A 24,260-nucleotide genomic window follows, 5' to 3' on the forward strand; every position below is an offset into this window, starting at 1 on the left:
GCACTAGAGTTGAATAACATGCTGTAGTGAGATTTCTTTGGGCAAAGTGAGTGAAACCTGCTGAAATTCACCAAAGGATGTTAGGTTGTTCAGCTCAGTAAGCTGTTTGGTTACCCATTGGGTGCAAACTTTATGGTACTTCATGTCATTATGCACTAAACCATGTTTAAATCCATAGCTGATATTCAAATGTGCAGCAATGGCAGATGTATTCTGCATGTCTTCTCTGTTAAAGGCATTTGCCATGTTGATTTAGGCTTGTGTGAAAAATGTTGATGGTTGACCAGATAGACCTTCATTGGTTACACTCATTGCTTTTGATTTAGATCTTTCTAACCATTCATAAACTTGTGTCATGCTGATTTCACTTCCATATGGAGCCATCATCCTTTGGTGAATTTTAGCAGGTTTCAATCCTGCTGCCTAAAGAAATCTCACTACAGCGTGCTGTTCAACAATTGTTCAGTTCCACAGCAGAGTGTGCATGTTCATTTAACCTTGGCTTCAGCTAGACTAATGGCACAGCACTGCACCCTACATCTTTGAACTACTTGTGCGTCAGCTTCTATCTGTTGCAGGTACTGTGGAATTTTCAAATTGCCTTCACTTTTTGATTTACCTTCATAACAGTAGCCAAAAACTATGGGACATTTATAGACGTTTAAAGTCATATAAGCACAGTTAATTCTCTTTAAGAAAGCCTTAATAATCTAATCTATGTAAAGATCTCTATACTTTAGTCAAAATTTTAATACTTCCTAGATTTTCTTCTTTCTCTTTTCTTGTGGCTGCATACTGTGGTGTAACCCATCACATTCCATCATTCCTCTGCAGAAATGTAAAAAAAGAAAAAAAAAAAAAGGCGGCTGAGGAAGACCACATTTAATTTATCCTGCCCAAAACATAGAATAAAAAAAAATATTACTAACTCTTCCCAAACAATGAAATATGAAAGGACTACAGTGCAGAAGGTGAGGCAGAGGAAAGCCATATTGTAACAATCTTCCTTCATAGTCATTAATTGTATCCTGCTGTTTCAGTCTCCCCAACTGTGTGTGCTCAGCGTATGTCAAACACATTTCCCCTCCGTGTAAGCACTCAAGAGATGACTTAACCCCTTCGCGAAAATAACTCTCTTACCCTGATTAGCGGATCAGCCGACACAAGGATTGAGGGATGTGCACAGGATAAAATGGAATAGAAAAGCAGACACGATACAAGAGAAGACATGCCGGGGAGTCAGCAGGCACAGTGCTTCTGAATTCTCTTCAAGTAGTCCAGAAGCACTGGCTGTAATTAACAGTGAAAGGAAGAGAAAATAAGCTGACCTATGGCAGGAAATGCTGCTGTTGGGAAAGCTGCACTTTTATTATAGGCATTGACACCAGGTGTTGGCTTAATGGCTCGCCCAGATGCAGACAGGTAACATGTTTATTTATCTCTAATTTGATATTTTTTTCATCTTACCCATAAACTTTTTCTGCATCTTAAAAAGCAAGATAAAAATGCATTATTTTGATTTTTTTTCTTTATATTCAATGTTTATTTTTGTATTGTATACCTTGACCATGATTTGATGAATTTGAGTAAATGCTAATTTGGCTGTTGGTGAGATGTTGAGGAGTAATGATCACGGCTGGTCCTGTCTTCTTTGTTTTGTTTTGTTTTGTTTTGTTTTTTTTTAACTTTATTAATCCCAAAGTAAATTATTTGGTTTTTGCATACCAATTGGGGTCAGAGCACAGGGTCAGCCATTGTACAGCACTCCTGGAGCAATTGAAAGTTAAGGGCTTTGCTCAAGGGCCCAGCAGAGTAGGATCTCTTTTGGAAGTGACGGGGATTCGAACCAGCAACCTTCGGGATACCAGCGCAGATCCTTTGCCTCATTATTATTTGAGTGACCTTCAACGAACAATATGACTTTTTATGGCATTTTCCCTTGATTTTCCTTTCTGTACTTAATATTACACTGTCTTGCAATGGACAGGTGTCCCATCTAGGGTTGTGTCTGGCACTGCGTCCCATGCTGACGAAAACGCCTCTGGCCCCCTGTGAGCCTGATCTGGATTAAGCAAGTATCAGAATGTGTGTACATTTAAGTACATTAGGCATATGAATGATAGTAAAGAATACTTTGAAAGAAATGAAAAGAATGTTATCAATAAATGACACGTGCCACTGTATGTGTTTATTTCACATTTCCAAGGGATTCCCCACCACATTTTTGTAAAAACAGATGAGCAGATTTACAGCATCTCTGTCAAGGCACAGATGGGTCCCTGAACCATCTTTAGAGGCATAGAAGACAAGCAAAATAAATCTTCCACTGAAAATATTTAGCTAGCTGTACAAAGTAAAAGTTCAAAAAGAAGCCAAGAGAAAGAAAACACAAATAAGTTATTCCAGAACTATGAAACATTACCACATTAAAAACAACAATTTATTTTTAATATAATATCTAATATCTTCATATTAGTGGATTTTTCAGAGAGATAAACTGACCACCAAAACCATCAATCAGTAGTGACATACACACACAAGTAACAAAATTAACCATATAGTTCAATGGTATGGCGGCAGTAGCGAAGAGGAAAACAGAATTTCTAATATGTTTTGAATCCAGCAGAAAAATCTAAACCAGTGATGCAAAAAGTACTCCGCAGCCATACTTGAGTGTAAAGTAGAGATAACTTTCAGAAAAGTTACTACAGTAATATTTGCCCAGGAGCAAAATACGTAGAATTTTCAAAGCATCTGATGTTATTTGTAATTAGATATCAAAAGTACAAGTAAATGTAGGGTGTCTCCCTGGTTTATATAGAGCATTAGAACAATTGTGGTGAGAATAATTAAACAGTGGTGCTGGGCCAGTCATTTAGACCTGAATGTCAGCAAGGCCAAGGAGATGGTCATTGACTTTAGGACAGTTCAATAGAGGAATTAAATCCCCCTGATCACCAATGGTACACTTGTGGAGTGGGTAATGAGTTTTAAATACCTTGCTGAGACTTCATACGGCCCACACATACAGACTCTGATCTTAATAACGATAGACAGATACTTTGCCACCTTAGGCAGTCGAGGATGTTTAAACTTTGAATTCATATTGTAAAGACCTTATAGTTTGGAGCCATTAAGAGAGCGTCCTCATTGAGTGTATCACTGTCTGGTATGGAAATTGCACTATCCATGTGTGGAAATCTCTTGTGGAACCAGGGGCGCGCAGATCTGGCCTTACCCAACACAGGCAAGCAGAGACACAGGCTTTTACCACACAACACACATTTTATTAATCTTCTCCTTGGGAATCAGTTCACTCCATTCCCAATCTTACAGCACAGTTCTCTTACACAATACCAAACATGACAAGGTCGTCTTATTCTTCTTCTTCCTCTTTTCTTTCCTCCCCCACTCCCTCTCTGATAAGGTGCGTCTTCTTCCTCCCGACTTTCGCCCATCAAATATAGTGAGGCGGCTCCCTTTATTCAGCACCTAGGAGTGGCTCATCATGATTAGCTGGAACCACTCCCAGGTGTGGTGGAATTCAAGTATAGGGCTCTGCAGCTCCCTCTGGTTGCCCCCACAGAATCCAGTAGGGCTTTACCAAACTCCACCTCTCAGCGTGCCCTGCAGGAATCCATGGTGACACAGCCACTCAAGAAGGCTCCCCCCTCGCATCCCAGGGGAGGTAGTGGTTCGCAGGTGCTCTCACCCCCAGTCCTTCCATCCAGTTGTCCTGGCTGGGAAATGGCTGAGGCTGCCCGACACACTCTACATAAGGTTGGGTGCCTAGCTGAGTGCATCACTGGGACTCCACTTCCCACTGTACATCACATCTTCATCAAGATATTGAGGGACTTCAGTCATCCCTAAAAAAAAAAAATATATATATATATATATATATATATATATATATATATATATATATAAAATTTTTTAAGCTTCTAAGGTCAGGCAGAAGACTCTGCAGTCTATAAACTCAGGCTGTTATAAACTGTAAGAGCTTATTTCTACCCATGTGCTATCAGAGTGATCCAGAAACACCACTGTTAGCTTTCTGCATGGCTGTTGTTGTTTTAGATGTTTGTACTACTGCTATGTTGTATTTTATGGTATTGTACTTTACTGTAATGTGTTAGTATTTTTTATAGCAATCATATTCTTGGGAAAAATGGGCATGGCGATTTCTCTGTTCCCTTCCTCGCTGGTTGTAATTGGAGTATTCCTTCTCCTAGATGGACTACTCTCTCCAGGTTAATCTGCCTAGTGAGAAATCACGGTTTCCTTATGATAGATGAATTTGTCTGAATAGATTAAGCGAGCTCTATCTGCCCCAGTTTAAAATAAGAGTTTTCCTTCTACTAGGTATATGTTGGTTTCTATTTTATTCAGTGCAGACTCTCCTTACAAGAGTCTCCCCATCCACCACCCTGAAACACTAATTTGCTTTTATTTTTTTTCTTTAGGCATGGTCTATGATCTACTAGGGAAAAAAATAATTGCATCTTATATTCCTGTATGATTTTGCATGTGACAAATAAAATAAGCCACATAAGCTTGTCCAGCCTATTCACCAAGATTATATAAAATAACATCAACCTAAGATTTGAAGATTCCTAAAGTCCTACACTCCACCGCATACCTGGTAATGACAAAGAGTAAAAAAAAAAACAAAGGTCTTACAAGCTTAAAATCGTTCAGGCTACCTTCTCTTTGTATGTATATTTTGTTGTAATGCCTAAACTGTGAAATTAGTAACTGCAACTTGAAGCAGTGTGAGTGGACAACTTAATGATCGTATCTTGATTTAACGGTGTAGATTCTAATAGGAAAGGTGTCCATACTTCCTCCACTTCAAAAAGGAGGTCATACGTTCTTGAAAACCCCCACTTAAAAAGTGAATTCTTGCAATGCAAACATTTGGAATATGGAAAACATTTTCAGGCATTACCTGGATCCAAAAATGACCCATAATATTTGTTTGAAAAACACTGAACTATATAAAAATGGACAGAATTAGTTCAATAATAATATTCATTCTCTAAACAAACACTAACCATGTTTAAATAAAGTGCTTATGTTGACTTTACTTTACATTCAAGAGAATGGCCTTTCGATTTTTCTTTGGGTTTTTCCAACTACTTCACAATCTGTTTTGGGCCTGTGACACCCTGGATAATATAAGAAGACATGTGAGCAACACATTGGGCAAACTGAGTAAACCACATCAGGAGACTGTGCAAGTACACCTTGCTATAGCCGCAGATCAGCTCCATTCTGTTCAGCAGGCTGCTGTGAGGACATTATCTGAATGCATCAGTATTTGCAGTTGAAATAAATGAGACTGTGACTATGTGTCATTCCGATACTGCGGGTTGGTTCCATGTTCCTCTTGCCTTCATGGAGCTTCTTTGACCCACCACCATCAAAGCTGTAACTGAGATGAGCTGGGCAGATGAGGACGCATACATTCCAATCAAGGGGTTGGTGCCAAAGTGAATCAGTGCTTTTATCACAAATACAAAAACAAACTCTTAGTGTTCAATAAGTACAGTGCAAAAGTTCTATTAAATAAATAATCAATAAAACTGTGATAGCGGAGGTTAAAAATTCTATAAATTAATCCAATAAAACATGGCAGGAATCTTCTTATAGAAATCTCAGTCCATGAATCTTCCCTTTAAAATGAACGTTTTTCCAGCGTATCCTATTCGAATCTCACAGCACGGAGAGACATCAACCAACAGGTGTAGACAATCTTCAATCCTGCTCATGTCCCCGCCACCTACCCATGGCACCGCTGAACTGCCAATCCTTTGGACTCCCGCAGCTATCCTTCCCTCCGTAGCAATGTTGCTACTGCTCCCATGCTCCCATGAGTGCCGTTTACACACTCATCTTCTGGTGCTCACATACACATCTGCCTGCTTCCTTTCATCTCACACTGGCTCTTGCTCATTCCTGCCCTTCTATTCTGTCCTTTAACCTCCACTCTGTTGAACCTCTTGCCATCTGTCTTTCCTCTTCCAATCCCCTTTTTCATCTCCTTTACCATGCAGGCTTCTCACATACACTTCTGCCTAATTGGGGTACAAATGCGAAGAGCCGCCATGATGCACCTGACAGATCTGCCTGCCTCTGCACATGAAGGCAGCGCAGTCCGCCAGATAACCCAATCAGCCATGGAGTGAAATGCACAACTGGCACCTGCACCTTCTTGGGGCACGATTATTTATTTAAAATTACGCACCTATTGTTCAGCTGCAGACCCACTGTACCACAGTCAGCAACATCTGGCCCCATCCCGTTCTACGAGCTACTGCGCGGTGTACTCTTCAATAACTTTGTCGATGATTGAGTGTTAATGTTAGAGTCTCACATTGAAATTTGTCTCACTTCATACATGTGACTTTACCTAAAGGGAAGATGGCTATAGTAAAATGTGTGTTTTTGTGCATTTGTTTTGTTTTGATTTAATATTACAGTAAAGAATGTGTCTAGAAAAGTATATCACTGTAAAAGTAGCCATTTGTGGTTCAGAATTCACTGAAGAAAAACTCAAGTAAAGTGGAAATATTCTTGCAACATGATCAAGTACAATAAATACATTTTTCTAATTCATTAGTATACAACACTGGTAAAAGCCAAACATACCAAGGCTATCTGTTCACCCATACCTGCCTTGCTATAACAGTAGTCACTAGCCAAGTTTCCACCCAGTTTTTTGTGGCATTTTGTTATCGACAAACAGAATATACGTAAAAAAAATGTGCGCATAAGTTTTGTTGTATCGCGAAAATAAATCTGCCCTTGAGTCGTTTCCATACATAATTTTGTGTATGTCGCAAATTATCTACCTTTTGTTTTCCACGTTACACCCCCTCCCCTAAACAAAAACAAAGAAATGGAGAGATTATTCAGACAGTTTTTTGAAATTTGCCAGCTTACTGTTATTTCAGTTTCACAAATAATTGGAATTGTACATAATATCCGAAGACGACAGCAGAATGAAGCAGTTGCTTGTCCGATAGCCCTAGAGCTCGAAGAAAGTACCCCAGTGTGCGACGAAACCCACGGATATGGGAGAGACGACGGAATAAGACCTTCTGGGAGGAGGTGGTGGAGAGACACTTTATAGAAAATCTCTGGCTGCAACATTTTAGAATGACACGGCCGACGTTTGAGATGTTGTGTGGATTCATCAGTCCTGATGTTGCGCCCATCACAGGTTGCAACCGACCACCGGTTCCAACCCAAAAGCGGATTGCCATCATACCTTTACAAGCTGGCCACCTGCACCGAGTATAGAGTAGTTGGAGAAACTTTCAGGGTTAGTAAAACTATCGTCTATCGATGTGTATATGCTGTGTGCACCTCTATTAAAGAAAAATTAATGCAGCGTTATATCAGACTTGCAACTGTAGCGAAGGCCAATGAAATTGCATACCGCAATTCCTTGGTGCATCTTGTGCCACAGATTTACGGTGCGCTGGATGGCACGCATGTGCCTATTCTTCCCCCGACGGAAGGCTACCGCGATTACATTAATCGCAAAGGTTGGCCATCTATTGTTCTCCAGGCCCTTGTTGATGACAGGTGCATGATACGAGACATTTGCGTTGGCACTCCTGGAAGTGCCCATGATGCAGCTGTGTTTGCAGCATTGGATCTGTACAGGTGAGCCTACCTTTCAACATCCCTTCTCAGTGCGATAACAACTGAATTAGTACTGTAACCTGCTTCCCTTAAGGTTTTTAATTAAAACTGAAATTTGAATTAATACAAAATAACGACTTTAATGAAAAAAAAACTAAAGTTAATATTAATGAGAGAATTTCTCATATATGCTAAAACATCTGCCATTTAATAATAAAAAAAAATGTTTAGATAATGAAACACACGGTTTATTAAATATTTTGACTGGCACAGTAAATTACCTTTGCGATTTTTGTATTATTTAGACATCCTGAGAGACACCCCCAGGCTACAGTTGATGTGGAGGGAGTTCTGGTACCCCTTTTAGTAGCAGGAGACCCAGCCTGTCCGCTACTGCATTGGCTCATCACGAGAAATAACAAGTCTCTTCATCAGACCATGCGAACCGCTCCGCTATTCTCGTTTTGATTGCACTTGATGAAAATGTATCATGTGACACATTTATTTGCGTTAAAGCCCTTTTTTCCGACAAAAAGTGTTTCCAATGTAGTTTTTGCAACATCTGAAGTATCGATATTAAATTTATGTGCTAAAGTTAAACGGAAAAATATTATGTCGACATGTACAACATTTTATCGATAATTAGCATTTCCATCAGCTAAAATTTGAAGCGCTAAATATTTTTTCGCAAAAACTCCTTGGATGGAAACTTGGTTACTGTTGGTGAAGTATAAAGTGACAGAGTTGGCCTTACTCTGTGTCCAACCTTCTCGTTAGCACTTACTGGTTAATTGAATAAAACCCAGGAGAGAAGCAGAAAAATCAAAACAGTGTTTAAGATTATAGACTGAGTAGCTATAACTGTATATAACTGTATAAGTGTAAACACATAAAAACATATCATGCCACACAACATAACCACTTCCAGCAGAAGCAGACTGTTACAATAACTGAAAATTTAGAAACCGATAGGCTCACTGAATTTACTTGTTTTTAGTCATGTTGAGAAAAAACCTTTAGCTTACCATGAAACAAACACTGAAGCACACATCTGCAGAGTTGGCTGTGGCATGTAGAAAGACTTTTGACATTGCCGTGCTTTATATTTAGAGCGCAGACAAAACTTAACTGCTATCTGCAGAGGTCTGATCTGTGAAAATGACAAGTGCTTTTCTGCTCAGCATTTATAAGTCTTCATTCAGTAAGTCTGTGATACTAAAGATGTTTCTGCATTCTTACATAAATACTGAAGGCACATTTTATTTGACTCAATAATATTTTTTTTGGGTTATATGACAAAGGTTGAGTTTTCACTTATTCTATAAATGGTTTAGATGCATCACCTATGTCATAAAAACACTACATCTGTGTGTCTAGTCCATCAGAGGAATCTGATTAATCAGTTTGGCTTTGGTGACACGAAGACATGAGGAGAAGTAAAAACACTCTGAGAGAGTCACCTTCAAAGGCAGAAAGTATAAAATCAAACAGGAGGTGAGAAAGGCACCTTGAAAATAATGAGAGTCTGAGAAGCAGGCTTTGCGAGAACACATTCAAGAAAGGGAGTGCCAGTGAAGAGAGGCTCAGACACACGGGAATACAGAGGAGAGGCCCTGAAAGTACATGTAGGGCAGGAGATAGCAAACATTTTTTAATTATCCTATTACCTGTCTTTGACAGGTACTGTAGCTAGTAATATATAATGAATAAAACAGAAGCAAAACTAGAATTGAAATCCATATGTACATTGATAACATTTCCTTTATCAGAATCATTAGTAGATTGACAAAACAGTACATTTATAACCAAAAGAGTCAACGGATGAATTACAATATAACACATTAAAATTATTTTAGAAAAGTTTTAGAAAAACTAAAGAAACCGAACAACTAATTTACAAATCCAGACATCATTATTATGAACATGGAGAGAAAGCTAATAAGCTTTTAGCGCAACAAATTCACAAGCAAGAAGTGCGCAACGCAATCTCGGTAATTACTAACACGAATGGAGATAAAATCATCGAACACAATAATATAATGTACACTTTTAGAGACTACTATAAATCCCTATATACTACTGAGTTTAAAGAAGACAATATACAATCTAATGCATTTCTGGATAAATTACAGATACCACAAATTGACGCTATTAGTGTGGAGGAGCTCGATAAACCTCTGTCATTATCAGAATTACTGGATGCTATAAAGTCACTCCAAGGTGGAAAAGCAGCAGGCCCTGATGGCTACCCGGCAGAGTTTTACAAGAAATTCTCCGCTCAGCTAGCTCCCCTCCTATTAGCAACATTTACAGAAGCCAGAGATAACCAATCTCTTCCACAAACCTTTCGCCAAGCACTAATCACTGTCTTTCCAAAACAAAATAAGGACTTATTACAATGTGCATCATACAGACCAATTTCACTTCTGAATAACGACGTTAAAATACTCTCTAAAATCATAGCTAGAAGGATGGAGAAAGTGCTCCCCTCAGTAATATCACAAGACCAAACTGGATTTATTAGGGGCCGACACTTATCTTCAAATCTTCGACGCCTGTTTAATGTAATATACTCACCAACTAAATCAAACACCCCAGAAATATTATTATCATTGGATGCAGAAAAAGCATTCGACATGATTGAATGGAAATACCTTTTACTATTTTGGAGAAGTTTGGGTTTGGCCCAACATTTGTGCATGGATTAAATTACTGTATACTAACCCAGAAGCTTCAGTTTGCATCAATAACATTTGCTCAGACTACTTTAAACTAGAGCGTGGCACAAGACAAGGATGCCCTTTGTCACCACTGCTGTTTGCAATTGCCATTGAACCACTGGCAATACATTGTCGAAATACTGATCAGATAAAGGGGATTAGCAGAGAAGGACTGGAACAGAAAATCTCATTATATGCAGATGACATGGTACTGTATATATCGGACCCAGAAAATTCTGTGCCTGCAGTCTTAGCAGCACTCACAGAATTTCAAAAGCTCTCTGGTCTCAGAATTAATCTGAATAAAAGTGTACTCTTTCCGTGAATTCGCAAGCATATAATATTAGATTAGACACCCTTCCTTTTATCATTGCAGAACAGTTTAAATACCTCGGGGTAAACATCACAAGTAAACATAAAGCTCTTTATCAACAAAATTTCGTCGTCTGTATGGAAAAAATTAAACAAGACTTGCATAGATGGTCAACCCTTCATCTCACACTAGCTGGAAGAATTAACACTGTTAAGATGAATATTCTTCCTAAGCTCCTTTTTATTTCAAAACATACCAATATACATTAATAAATCGTTCTTTAAGCAATTAGATTCAACAATAACCTCATTTATTTGGAATTCTAAACATCCACGCATCAAAAGAGCGACCCTACAAAGACAAAAGGCAGAAGGCGGCATGGCTCTACCTAACTTCCAGTTTTATTACTGGGCGCAAATATACAGTCGATAAGAACCTGGACACAAATAGAAGAACATACACAGGCATGGACCGCAATAGAAGTAAAATCCTGCAGTACTTCTTTGTATTCCTTGCTTGTGCTCCAATAAACACACGTTATCGGCAATACACTAATAACCCAATTGTGCTCCACTCACTTAGAATCTGGAACCAATGTAGAAAGCATTTTAAGACGGAGAAGCTTCTTTCTGTGGCACCCTGCAAAAGAACCACCTCTTTCAACCCTCACAAACATATGCAGTTTTAATATCTGGAAAAATTTGGAATTAACTTGCTTAGAGATCTTTATATAGACAACGTCTTTGCATCCTATGAACAATTACATTCCAAATTTAACATTCCAGCTACAAATTTCTTTCACTATCTTCAAATCAGGAACTTTGTTAAACAGAACCTTCCAGATTTTCCTCATCTTGCACCCTCATCCACGCTGGAAAAATTATTGCTCAATTTCAAGGAGTTAGACTCCATCTCTACAATATATAAAATCCTTTTACAATCCCTTCCTTTCAAAGATCCAAGAGGACACTGGGAAAATGACCTCTCAATTAATATATCAGAAAAGGAGTGGAAAGTAGCAATGCAGAGAATTCACTCAAGCTCCATATGCAAAGCATACAATTATACAACTCAAAATTATATATCGAGCACATCTGTCTCGACTAAAACTCTCAAAATGTTTCCAGGGCATGATCCAACCTGCGAGCGTTGCAACCAAGCCCCAGCCTCACTAGGTCACATGTTCTGGGCCTGCTCCAAATTAACATTATTCTGGACAAAAATTTTTAATTACCTCTCAGACAGTCTTGGACTCACAATCCCTCCTAACCCATTAACAGCTGTGTTTGGGGTTCTTCCAGAGGGTCTTAAAGTGGAGAAAGACAAACAAATTGTGATTGCATTCACTACACTGTTGGCACGCAGACTTATTCTGATAAACTGGAAGAACCCAAACTCTCCTCTTTAAGTCAGTGGGAAACTGATGTGTTATATTATTTAAAATTGGAAAAATCAAATACTCAGTTAGAGGATCTGTGCAGACTTTTTCAAAACATGGCAGGATCTAATCAGTAATATTTTGAAATGATTTTATAAAGCACAGAGAATTTGTTGATTTAGGTATTTTTAAAAGCCTTAAATTTTACACCGTTTGGCTTGCTCTCTCTCTCAAGGGTGGGGATCGATCTGTTCTTAGCATAATTCTTTTTTTTTTTTTGTAAAAACTTGATTGCTATGTATTGATTGTAATAAAATTAATAAATAAATAAATTAAAAAAAAAAAAAGAAAAGTTTTTTCCAATAGACCAGGGTCCTCAATCACAGTCCTGGAGAGCCGCAGTGGCTGCAGGTTTTGCTCCAACCCAGTTGCTTAATAAAAGCACTTATTGCTAAAGTAACACTTCTGCTTCACTTTAGTGATTTTGAGCCCTTATTGCTTAATTTTGTCTTAAACAGCTATTTTAATTGCTCCTTATTATCAATAACATGCAAATGACAAGAGAGAGCAGCATTTCTCCATTTAGCTTATTTACATTTACACCTGTGTGTATTTATCTGCACTATTGGGTTTAATTAAATACTTGGAAGAAAAATGAAGAGAAAAAAGTGAAGGACTGAGAATTACTCGTCCATTTTAGCCTTCAAATCATTTGCATGATAGAAAGGGAAAGAAAATCTAGGATATGAGAATGACCTGACATAGCAGAGTTAATTTAATTTCATAGCTTGTTAGTGCTTTATTGGCAAGAATTGCTTTCTAATTAAGCAGCCAGGTCAGAACAAAAACCTGCAGCCACTGCGGCTCTCCAGGACTGGGATTGAGGACCCCTGTAATAGACCATTACAAAATTACATTAGGAGAAATTTATAGTATAAGAGCCACAAAGCTCTTATTGTATTGGATTGTATAACAAATTTTTAGAACAATGAGAAGCTAGCATAAGATCATCTCAACTGGCTCAAAAAACAATGTGATATGTGAGCTAATGATGAGTAATTCAAAGTGTGTGAATTAGTAGCTGTCAAAATCAGAGTTCTGAAAATAAAAGGAGGAATCCTAACAATTTAGCCAAATAAAATCAAGAATAAAACTTACACGCAGACATCATATCATTTAGTTTAGGTCCTGAATTAGAGAGTATATTTATACAGTAGCAATCAGTGTTTATGTTATAGTAGTATCTGATGCTGCTAGACATTGCTATGGTGTACTGGCAATGTATCCCATGTAACAGCACACATTTTAAATTAAAAATCAAAGATTATTGTATTTACATGATTACTTAGAATACTTGGTTTCATTTAGTTAAAGATGTGCTTAGTGAGTAATCACTGTATACATTATAACAGAAGCAATAACTTTGTTGTGGCTCTCCACATCCAGAATAATGCTAAGCAGGCCAAAAGTATACAAAACTGTTGTTTTATCTACAAAATGTGCAAAATCATGAAAACCCACCGAGGCAAAACAAAGTTAAAATAAGAAAATGAAACAAGTTCTGTTTCCTCTGTTCTTTCTTTATGTCTCATCTTCCCCTCCCCTGGGGCCTCATGTATAAACGGTGCGTACGCACAGAAATGTTGCATAAGAACGTTTCCACATTCAAATCGCAATGTATAAAACCTACACTTGGCATAAAGCCACGCACTTTTCCACGGTGCATCATACCTTGTCGTACGCAAGTTCTCCGCTCGGTTTTGCAGACTGGCAGCACCCAGCATCAAAGCAGCGCTACTGTTCCTGTGTGGTTACCCTTTATTTCTTAGAACCACATTCCTGGCGCGGCTTTATAAATACACTGATATTAACCGCATGTTGTTTATTAGTGTAATGCATCTGATTGTAATTAACCTGTAACAATATAATTGTCCAGGGAATAGCCATAGTATTCCAAATACCATAACTGCTTTAGCGTTGTAACTCTCACTACACTTTTTTTTCCTTCTTTCAGCTGCTCCCGTTAAGGGTTGCCACAACGGATCATCTTTTTCCATATTACTCCCACTGCACCATTCAGAGTATTTATATCACTGTATCTGAGTGGGGAATCACAGCAGCAGCTGATCGGAAAGAGAATTATCAGTATACAGCATCAAGCTCACTCTGTCTCAGCCACGGCAAACGTTTCAAAGCCTTTCCTGTACGGACCTCGCGGTTCAGACACAGTTTCATCCCAAGAACTATAAACGCACTCCATCAAGTGCTCCTTGTAGAACTGTTTGTACTTATAAGTACAATTACCCCACTGTAAACTTGAGATACAGTTATAATATCACACAACCTGAGACACTTTATAAAGCATGTATTTACATATGATGATGATATCATTTTTAAGATAAAATGCAGCAAAATATGTTGATTATATTATACAGATACAACTTTAACTTCATTTAAATAATCTGCATTGTTAATAATTAAACATGTGAGGACACGGTGCCGCAGCACTAGCTAGTTCACGGATTGTTCCTGCTTTGCGCTGCATATTTGCTGAGGCTGGCGTGACACTGGAAGGATAGATGGATAATATAATTAAACACATACTATGAAGATATTTCAATGTTCCTTAAAAGTTCTGAAGAATCGTTGTTGTAAGCTTACAGATGGCTTAACATCTATTACAGAGTTGATTGTGTGGCGATTGGGTATTTGGAAAAGAAAAGTAAGGACAGGAATTGAATGATAGTATGTTTGAAAGAGACAGTACTGCTACAATAATTTCATCGAAGATCACACACAATCACGCACCATGTTCCCCTGTTTAATAACATGCTTTAACTCCTATCATCATGAAAAAGATATCACGTATACATCTCAGTATTTTAATTATTCAGAAAGCTGTAATATCACGAATGTAATGGATTCTGTGTCCTGTCGGAGAAAGAGAAAGAACGGAAGCACGTAGTGATTCACACACATAGGTTTCAAATACAAAACAAAGCATTTAACAGGCTACATTAGTTACGATGGGATTTGAGAAACTAGTAAATTAAACGATTTTAAGATGAAGTTTATGTTATACTTTAATGACAAAATAAACTACGTGATTAAAGTGGATATTTCGAGATTGAAGTTAACATTTCGTGCTTTTTTCCTACTCTGTGCCTTTTTTTCTCACTGTACCCTAATGAGCTTCCATATGACACTCAAACGGTGGGCTGCATCTTGCCTTTTCACGGCGACTTTGATATGTGACAACTTCTTTTTTATGTCAGGCACTGTGCAACTTTGTGAACTTGAGCTTGTTTCTTCAACAAGCTATGTTACTCGATCAACTTCCTTTTGTTGATTATACCATTGTATAAACCAACAAATAGTACGTTTTTCTTTGCCTCCACTTGGTATTCGCTGAAATTCTTATATTTTCTCTCTTGCTTTTGCCATTGCCTTTCACACAACGCTGAGCTTAAGGTCTATTTATATTGATTTGCATATTCAAAGAGGTGTAATTCTGGGAGAAGTTAGTTTTCATGCTGATCGGGATTTATGGAGGGGAAGAACGCGGAAGTTGGAGTATGTACAGATTCTTGCATCTGGAATTTTCTGTGCGTAAGCACATTTCGGCTTTTGTGCTTACGTCATGTTATAGTGCGAATTCTACGCACGGCGTTATGCATGAGGCCCCTGGTCTCTATATATCTCTCTCTGACATACAAGGCTGACTTCTTTTCCTCACATTGTCCAACTGCTGATGGCTGCCAGTGAACCCTGGTCCCAACTCACTTCCTAACTGAAGGAGCAACAAGTCTTCTCACTGGAGGTTTTTTTTTTTTTTGTAATTGTCCATCTAGTCTTACATCAGGAGTAGATTTTTTTAATACAGGGACAACTGACTACAGCTCCCTCCTGCAGCTGCTTTAATCCCTGATCACCCTGATCCTTGTGTAGTCCTTAAAAGACCAGATCACTTAGCCAGCACCTGGGTCGTCTCCCCATTAGGCAGAAGAATGATGCTCAATGGACTGGAAGTGTACAATTGCACCCCCTATCTTGTTTTAACTTTTCTAACTTGGTTATCCCAACATGAAAATATAAGCTGGTTGCTGTCTGTTGGCGTGTCTTCTGTCCTGCTTTCAAACTATTCATGTTCTCTCTGTTTCCTCTCACTACAGATAGAAAAAAGTAATTTATAATAGTAGTATTACCATAATTATGGGTTACATTTATCAATAATAATAATAATAATAATTAGTTACATTTATATAGCATTTTCCTCGCTATTTAGAGCACTTTCCATAGACAGAGGGGATTCAATTCAACCACTACCAATGTATAGTATCCACCTGGATAATGCAATGGTAGCCATCATTGCTCCATATATTAGCTATTAGGTAGTGAATGGGTGAGATGGATAGCCAGTTAGATCGGAGCACAATGGATAAGGCTAAGATAGGCAATTTAGCCGGGACATCATGATAAATCATTCCCTTTTGAAAGATGGCTCTCTTTCTTCTTTTTTCATTCTCCTGTTCTCTTGCCCAGACTCCCTTTTTCAACTGCCACAGCTGCCACAACTACCAACTCCGAGGTGTGAATGAAGCATTTAACTGACCTGCTTCTGAAATGAATATGCAATCAGCCAAACATCTCAATCAACCTCGAAGTAGCATGTGCATGCCCTCAGGTGTATACTCTGAATTATTCATTCAATTTAAAATCACTCAATGTCTTGGACCTCAACCATTATAATTGTCCTCCCATAAGCCACCAGTTGTGTATGAAAGCAACCGAGTGCAACAGGTGACTCAAGGTCTGTGACATTGCCTGTGTGCACTGCACTAAAACCACTAAAATCACTTCTAAAACTCACAATAAACAAATTCCAAGCACCACTTTTAAAACCAAGATATTTGAAAGAATGAGAATGGTTAAAATACACAATAAAACCATCAATAAGTAAATAGTTCAATAAAAGTTCAAATATTCAAATATGTCCATTCTTCAGGCTTGGGTGCACTGGTTCATACTGTAAGAACAATCAGACTTTGATTCCTCTTGCTGTTATCCTTCTGTTCTTCATTCCTCAGTGCCACTAGCTCATCTCTCTGCTGTCCAGGTTGGCTCCACGTCCTTTTGCAGGTTGAAGCCCCATCACAGAGGAATATGAGACTCAAGTACTTAACCACTAAGAGCAATAGCAGCAACCACTGTGAGTGTTTCACACTTTTGTTTCAAAGCATTTACTTTATTTATTAGCTGTCAAGCTGTGGTGGCTAGTTTCACAATTTACTCCAGTCACTCGAGCATTTGATCCCAAATGCCATTGCATAACAACATGACATTACATTTCATTAACTTTAATAAAAATAGCACAAAGGACCAAAAACATAGAAACAATAAAACCAGATTCCTCATGAAAATTAATGACAGAAGACAAAAATATGTACAAAACCCAAAATGAACTGAAGAAAATAGAAGTAACCCATAACCGAAATATATTTACATGTACACTTAAACATAAAGGTGCCAGAGTGGTTTTTTACGGTGATGCCATACAGGAACCATTTTGGGTTCCCAAATGACCCATCCACATGAAGGTTCCAGAAAGAACCTTTATTTATTTATATAGCTCTATAACAGGCTCCATACAGTAAATAACCATGGCTAGATGGTAACAGATTTGTGAAATACTAGTAGGTAATGATTTCTAATAGATTCTTGCTGCTTATGTGCAGTCGCACTGGCTAAGCATAGATTTTCTTAATCTTTTAGTGTCCAGCTGGTAGCTTCCCATGCATTAAAGATTTTCTTTCTTCATATTTAGAAAGTTTTTCAAAGCACAAAGAACCAACTTTATGTGCAAAGAACCCTTCCCAGAATGAGATGATTCTTTGTCAAGAAATGGCTCAATGAGGAACCACACAACCCAGTAAAGAACCATATAATGCCTTTAAATAACCATTATTTCTAAGAGTCTACAGAGTGCAGTGAAAGTCATTCAGTCATCTCTACTTAGTTGCCTAATGTCTACATCCTAGTCACACTTCTGTCTTAATGTCTCTGCTGCCCCTGCCTAAAGCTCTTCTGACTAACCAGTTAAATATTTGAGGTTTATCTTCTTACTGCCAGTACTGATTTTCCTGTCTGTACAACCATTGTGGACCCTATCCCTGTTTGGCGCTACCCTTTAATCCTTGATATCCAAATTGTCATCAAAATAAACCTTTAGAAAAGCCACACATAAAGTTACCTGTATAAAGAAGTCAATTAACTAAACAGGCAACTTATTTAAAATCAGAATTGATGACATGGCTTCAAGAATAATTAATATTCTCCAGTGGACCCCAGGAAGCTCTGATTCTACACTAGAGTGAGATGGATATTCATTATTTAATAGATTGCAAAATGCTTAATGTTCTGTACTGCAAGAATGATGTCACAGGAAGCTGGAATCATGCCTCTTTGGCATCGCGGACTAATGCACTGCTGTGGTAGAGGGGCCGTCAGCAGTGCAGGAGACCCATGACTCAGAGCTGCTCCCTAGGACTGTGCTGATAAAAAAAAGAAAAAAGAAGTCTGGATACGCAGAAAGTGTTGGAGTGAATTCTGTAACAGTGAAAGACTATGGCCCAAAACAAGTAAGTACAAGCAGTTCCCATGTCCCAGTAAGAGTTTATGTGCCTATTTTAATGTTATGATCTGTTTACAACTATAACTTGCTACCAGTAAAGTGCTAACATAATTATTTTAATAACAATGCACACCTAAGGATAAATGAGACTTTGGCGGGTGTAACGGAAAGAAAAATGGATCATTGATATTAATGCTCACACGGTAATAATGATACTATTTTAGTTTCCTAAACCCCTTTAATTCTGACTTCTTTATAAGCTAAAAATCTATTCACTCTTCCACAGTCATTGTATCTTATTTTCTTTTCTTCATTGCCAATTATTACTGTGTGTTACAGGTCATTCTAAAGAATTGGCTCATGCTGCACAAATATGTTCTTACTGAGAATAATTACGCATTTTATTTAAAAAATAAGCACATTTTATCAGGCATTAAATGGTCCACTGCATATACAGTAAAATTAAAATAAACCAAATGTAAGCCAAAGATCCACATTCATAGGCCTTGATTATAAGTTGTTAAATGCATTCTGGTCCACTTCCTGAATATAATAGGGACCCTCCTATAGGCACATAACATATGCAGCCTGGATTTATAGCTCCTCTATTTGTTTGTTAAGCCGGTCTTGATATCCTCTTGTTCCGTTGGTCACTAGAGGGCTGGCCTGGAACAGCACTGAGGTCAAACATTCCTGTTTGCAATGTGACAAATAGTAGTTTATCTGACATTTGAACTAATTCATTTTATTGCTCTGACTGAGAACATTAGCAATTTGCCATGGCCACTTAAATGAAGGTAACTTAAATAGGATGGCACCCTCGTTAGATTTTTAGTGCAGTCTCAGGGATTAAACTGGTTGAAAGTCAAAGTAAACAGAGCAATGACATGTTCTGCACAAACTGTTGTGGGTTCCCTCCTGGTGCTCCAGTTTCCCCCTTCAGTCCAAAGACATGCAGGGTTATATGGACTGGTGATGCTAAACTGGTGTGTGTTTGTGTGTTCTCCCTGTCGCCCTGTCCAGGGATTGTTCCTTCCTTGCATCCAATGTTTGCTGGGATAGGCTCCAGCTTCCTCACAACCCTGCTCTGGCTAAGCAGGCTTAGCAGGTAGATGGATGGATAGATGAATGGATATGGATCAATAAGTGTGTGTGTGTGTGTGTGTGTGTGTGGAGGGTGCTTCTGCAGATATGAAAAAACAGTATGTTGTGTACACTGGGCAAGTGTCTGCTGTTCTTGCAACCGTATAAAAAGTTAGAGTTCCAGTACCCTCATTTAGCTTATAGTTACCCTCAGACATCACAGAGCAAGCTAGCAAAGACGCACAAAATCCATTTTTTGAAGGAAGAAAAACAACAGTTTCCTTTTCATTCATAAAAGCATGAGCAAAATCCCACACGGTTGGAGGAAAAACAAAGCCATCATTATTTAAATTCCTCTGGTAAGAAGAGGTGTTTAAATTAAAGGACGTGAAATTATGTGCCTTTGTGCATACAGTTCCTGCTTTACCATGTAAGAGGCTAACTTTAAAGCTGATTAACATGCTGTTTAGTATCAGTGTAATCATAAGAAGGCACAGGGCAACTCTCATATACTGTAACTCTAACGATACTTGAACTGTATTCACAATTAATCAGAATAGGAAGCTGGGATGTTTTCTTCCATTTTTTCACATATTAGGTTTTATAAATGTGGTTTATCAGGCAGTGGTTAATGATACTACCTCATGACTCCAAATGATTAGGTTTAAATGCTGGCCCAATAACTGTACTGAAATTACATGCTTTCCTCTCTGCACAGAAATGTACATGTTAAAGCAGTAACTTTGTACTTTGTGCAACATTCTTTGTATGAAAATCTAGAAATAAATGCTGTTATAAGATTAAATTGGCTCCAGTAATAGCTAGTAAGGAAGAGTATGCTTTGCCCAGAGCTGGTCGCACCTCTTTGCTATATGAATAAAGCTTCAGGCCTCCATGAAGCATTTGCTGTATGAGAGCAGTTCAATAGACAGCATGGCTGAGGCAGCGTATGCTAGATGCTGTATACCAATAATTCTCTTTTCAGTCAGCTGCTGTAGAGCTGTGATTCCCCACTCAGATACAGTGATATATATATACTCCGAGTGGTGCAGTGAGAGTAATATGGAAAAAGATGATCCGCTGTGGCAACGCCTAATGGGAGCAGCTGAAAGAAGAAGAACAAGAAGGTGCAGTGAGAGTAGCAACGCTAAAGCAGCTATGGTATTTTGAATAGTTTGACCATTCTGTGGACCATTATATTGTTACAGGTTAATTACAGTCAGATGCATTAAACTAATAAACAGTATGCGGTTAATTTCAAAGTATATGATAAAGCCGCGCCAGGGATCTAAAAAATAAAGGGAAACCACACTGGAACAGAAGCACTGCTTTGACGCTGGGTGCCGCCAGTTTGCAAAACCAAGCGGAGAACTTGCGTACACCAGGGTTGGAGCTACCGTGAAAATGTATGTGGCTTTACGCCAAATTCAGGTTTTATACATTGCGATTTGAACGTGGAAACGTTGGTACGCAACATTTTTTTGTGTACACACCATTTATACATGATGCCCCAGGTGATCATCCTGCTCATGAAAATAAATTAAGTAATTTAAAAGAAAGACAGATTTTTTTTTCTTTTCTTATCATGGCCATAGTGTTACTACAAGTAAGTTTTTTTCAGGTTTGCAGATTTGCATTATGACATCATACCTGCAGTAGAAGCTGTATGTGGCAAGGGCATAATGGATACCTTAAGATGGATGTCAGCTTTTGTTTGTTTTTGTATTTTTCTTTAATGATTCAGTTGTTCTATTTCATATTCGAAACTACAGATTTTATTGTGAAAATGTATGTTCCAGTGAATGCATGAGCTCTGTTCAGGACAAGTGTAAAGACTTGAGTAACTTTAATAAGCACCAAGTTATATACACGCACACACAATTTATTTTTGTATAGCCCAAAATCACACAAGAAGTGCTGCAATGGGCTTTAACAGACCCTGACTCTTGACAACCCCCAAGCCTTGACTCTCTAAGAAGACAAGGAAAAACTCCCAAAAAAACCCTGTAGGGAAAAAAATGTAAGAAACCTTGGGAAAGGCAGCTCAAAGAGAGACCCATTTCCAGGTAGGTTGGGCATGCAGTGGGTGTCAAAAGAAGGGGGTCAATACAATACAATACACAGAACAGAACAAATCCTCAATACAGTATATTCAGACAACTTGGTCAGAGCTTTTCCAAAACCACAAGGCTTATGGGGTGCTCATGGCCCACCAAGGTGAGCACCTCCCAACAGTCTTCCAAGGAGGGAAAAAAACACAAAACATTGACATCGTGTTGGGCGGCCAAGACTCATTGAAGCAAGAAGTCAACAAAGGCTATCCAGTCTGGTACAAAACAACAGAAGGGCTACTGTGGCGCAAATTGCAGATAATTTTAATGATGGTTATGGGAATAATGTGTCATGACACAGTGCATCAAACCCTGCTGTATATGAGACAGTGTAGCTACAGGTCAGTCAGAGCACCCATGCTAACCCCTGTCCTTCATTGAAAGTGCCCACAATAGGCTTATGAGCATCAAAACTGGACATTGAATCAATGAAAGAGGGTTGCCTTGTCCAATGAATTCCATTTTCTGTTGCATCTCGTGGAACCCTGGGCAAACATTTGTCTGGAGAAGAGATAGCTCCAGGATGCACTGTGGGAATAAGATAGGGATACGCAGGGAGTGTGGTGCTTTTGTGAAATGTTATGCTGTAAAATTCTGTGTTTGTGATTTCATGTGGATGTCAATTTGGTGCTTTTCACCACCTTAAACATCATCGAAAACCAGGTATACCCATTCATGGCAATGCTATTCCCATGATGGAGGTGGCATCTTCCTGTCACACTGCACAAACTGTTTGGGAATGGTTTGGGAAACATGGTGAAGAATTCAAGGTGTTGGCCTGGCTTCTAAATTCCTTATATCTCAATCTAATCAAGCACCTATGGGATGTGTTGGAACAACAAGCTCAATCTGCGGAGGCTCCACCTTGTAACTGCTCACATCCTATTGCCAGATACTACAGGACACTTGATCTTGTAGAGTCCATGCCTCAGTGGATAGGGATTGTTTATGTAGCACATGTTGGAACAATGGTATATTGGGCAGCTGATCATAATGTTTTGGCTCATCAGCGTATACGGTCATTGTATGATTCTTTTGTTTTTTTTTTTTTTTCATTTTGTAACATTCTATAAGTGCAGGAAATGCTACTTGACCTCAGGTGTCTGTTACTATTAACCCTCCTACATACAGATCTCCACTTTAGCTTCACAGCTGGCCAGTCTTCTTAACCCATTCAAGCCTGTCCCTGACACAAGCCACATTAGAATCAGATTCAAAATTAAAATCACCGTATCTGCTATACTGACATACACCATTGATCTGATATATAGATGTATATAGATATGTAGATTGAATGTTTTACTCTAGTTTTGTCATCATCATCATTACAAAATAACCAGTCGTCCTTTTAATTGTTGATAACAGCAAAACTATCTGAAAAAGATTAGCAAAGAGAAGAGTTTCTCATTTCAATGTACTGTAAATATCATTACTAATCTGCCAGTGTCTCCACACTGCCTTCGAATAAAACTGACATCCATATGTACTCCATGACTCATCACAGCAGAAAATGCAAAGACCAAGTTTGCACCATAAAACAAACACAATTAGAGAATGAATGTTATAACATTGAAAGCCAAAGCTTCAGCCAAAAACAGAAAAGAAAGCCCACACATATTTAATGACGAGTGTAAGAAAATGCTGACACATCATGGAAAAGGAAGGAAAATGGCATTTTAATCCAGCTTTGAACTTTTATGTATAATGTTGTATAACTTGTTTTAAAATGTACTCACCGTACATGGTAATAGATTGCCATCTGTTTCTTTGCTGGGGGCGGTGAAAGACCATAGATACAATATAATAAAAGTGCAAGATGCAGGTCTGACACCAACTTTTCTTTTTATAATTCAGAGGGAAGATCTCTAGAGGGCACAGTAGCTTTTACTCAGGTTATTTTTGACCTCCTGCTAACCTTTCACCTTCCCCAAAGCATTTTGAAGGATTCCTCTGCCTGAGCGGCACAGTGGTCAGAGTTGTGTGGAAAACAACAAAAGTTTCCTCATAAAAGAGTGAAGCAGAGTGGAAAGACTTTTTTGAAATTACTGCAAAAGATGATGTCTGTGAGAAACACAGGGGTTTGGGGAGGTTAATATCTAAAGTGATGATGTTTATAATGTCATTATTTGCCATTAAATTGTAAGAAAACCATGTAAAGGAACAAACTCTCACTGTGACAGGCTTAGAATGTACCAGTCTTAACAGAACTGAGTGTAATGAAATAAGAGAGGTGGGACAGAATGTCAAAATTGATTTGGTCTTATAAAATGCATCCTTCACTGCCCTGTTGTATTCAGCTGTTCTACATGAAGCCCATGTAACACAAATATTCCAGAAAGAGCAAATTATACTCCTTTTATTATTATGA

The 24,260-nt window shown here is 38.4% G+C and overlaps 1 long non-coding RNA gene across 2 annotated transcripts in view; it reads left to right on the forward strand.

Moving 5' to 3' along the window:
• Positions 1-1,090: 1,090 nt before the first annotated feature.
• LOC120517961 overlaps positions 1,091-24,260 on the forward strand; it is a 53,231-nt gene continuing 30,061 nt past the window's right edge. The window contains exon 1 of one of the 2 annotated variants that reach the window (XR_005631151.1): positions 1,091-1,422. This is a non-coding gene — a long non-coding RNA (uncharacterized LOC120517961). Of the gene's footprint in view, positions 1,423-18,569; positions 18,706-24,260 lie in introns of those variants that run through there. The other variant, XR_005631149.1, reaches the window with a different exon arrangement.

Source organism: Polypterus senegalus, chromosome 17, assembly GCF_016835505.1.
Source record: "Polypterus senegalus isolate Bchr_013 chromosome 17, ASM1683550v1, whole genome shotgun sequence".
Lineage (NCBI taxonomy): Eukaryota > Metazoa > Chordata > Cladistia > Polypteriformes > Polypteridae > Polypterus > Polypterus senegalus.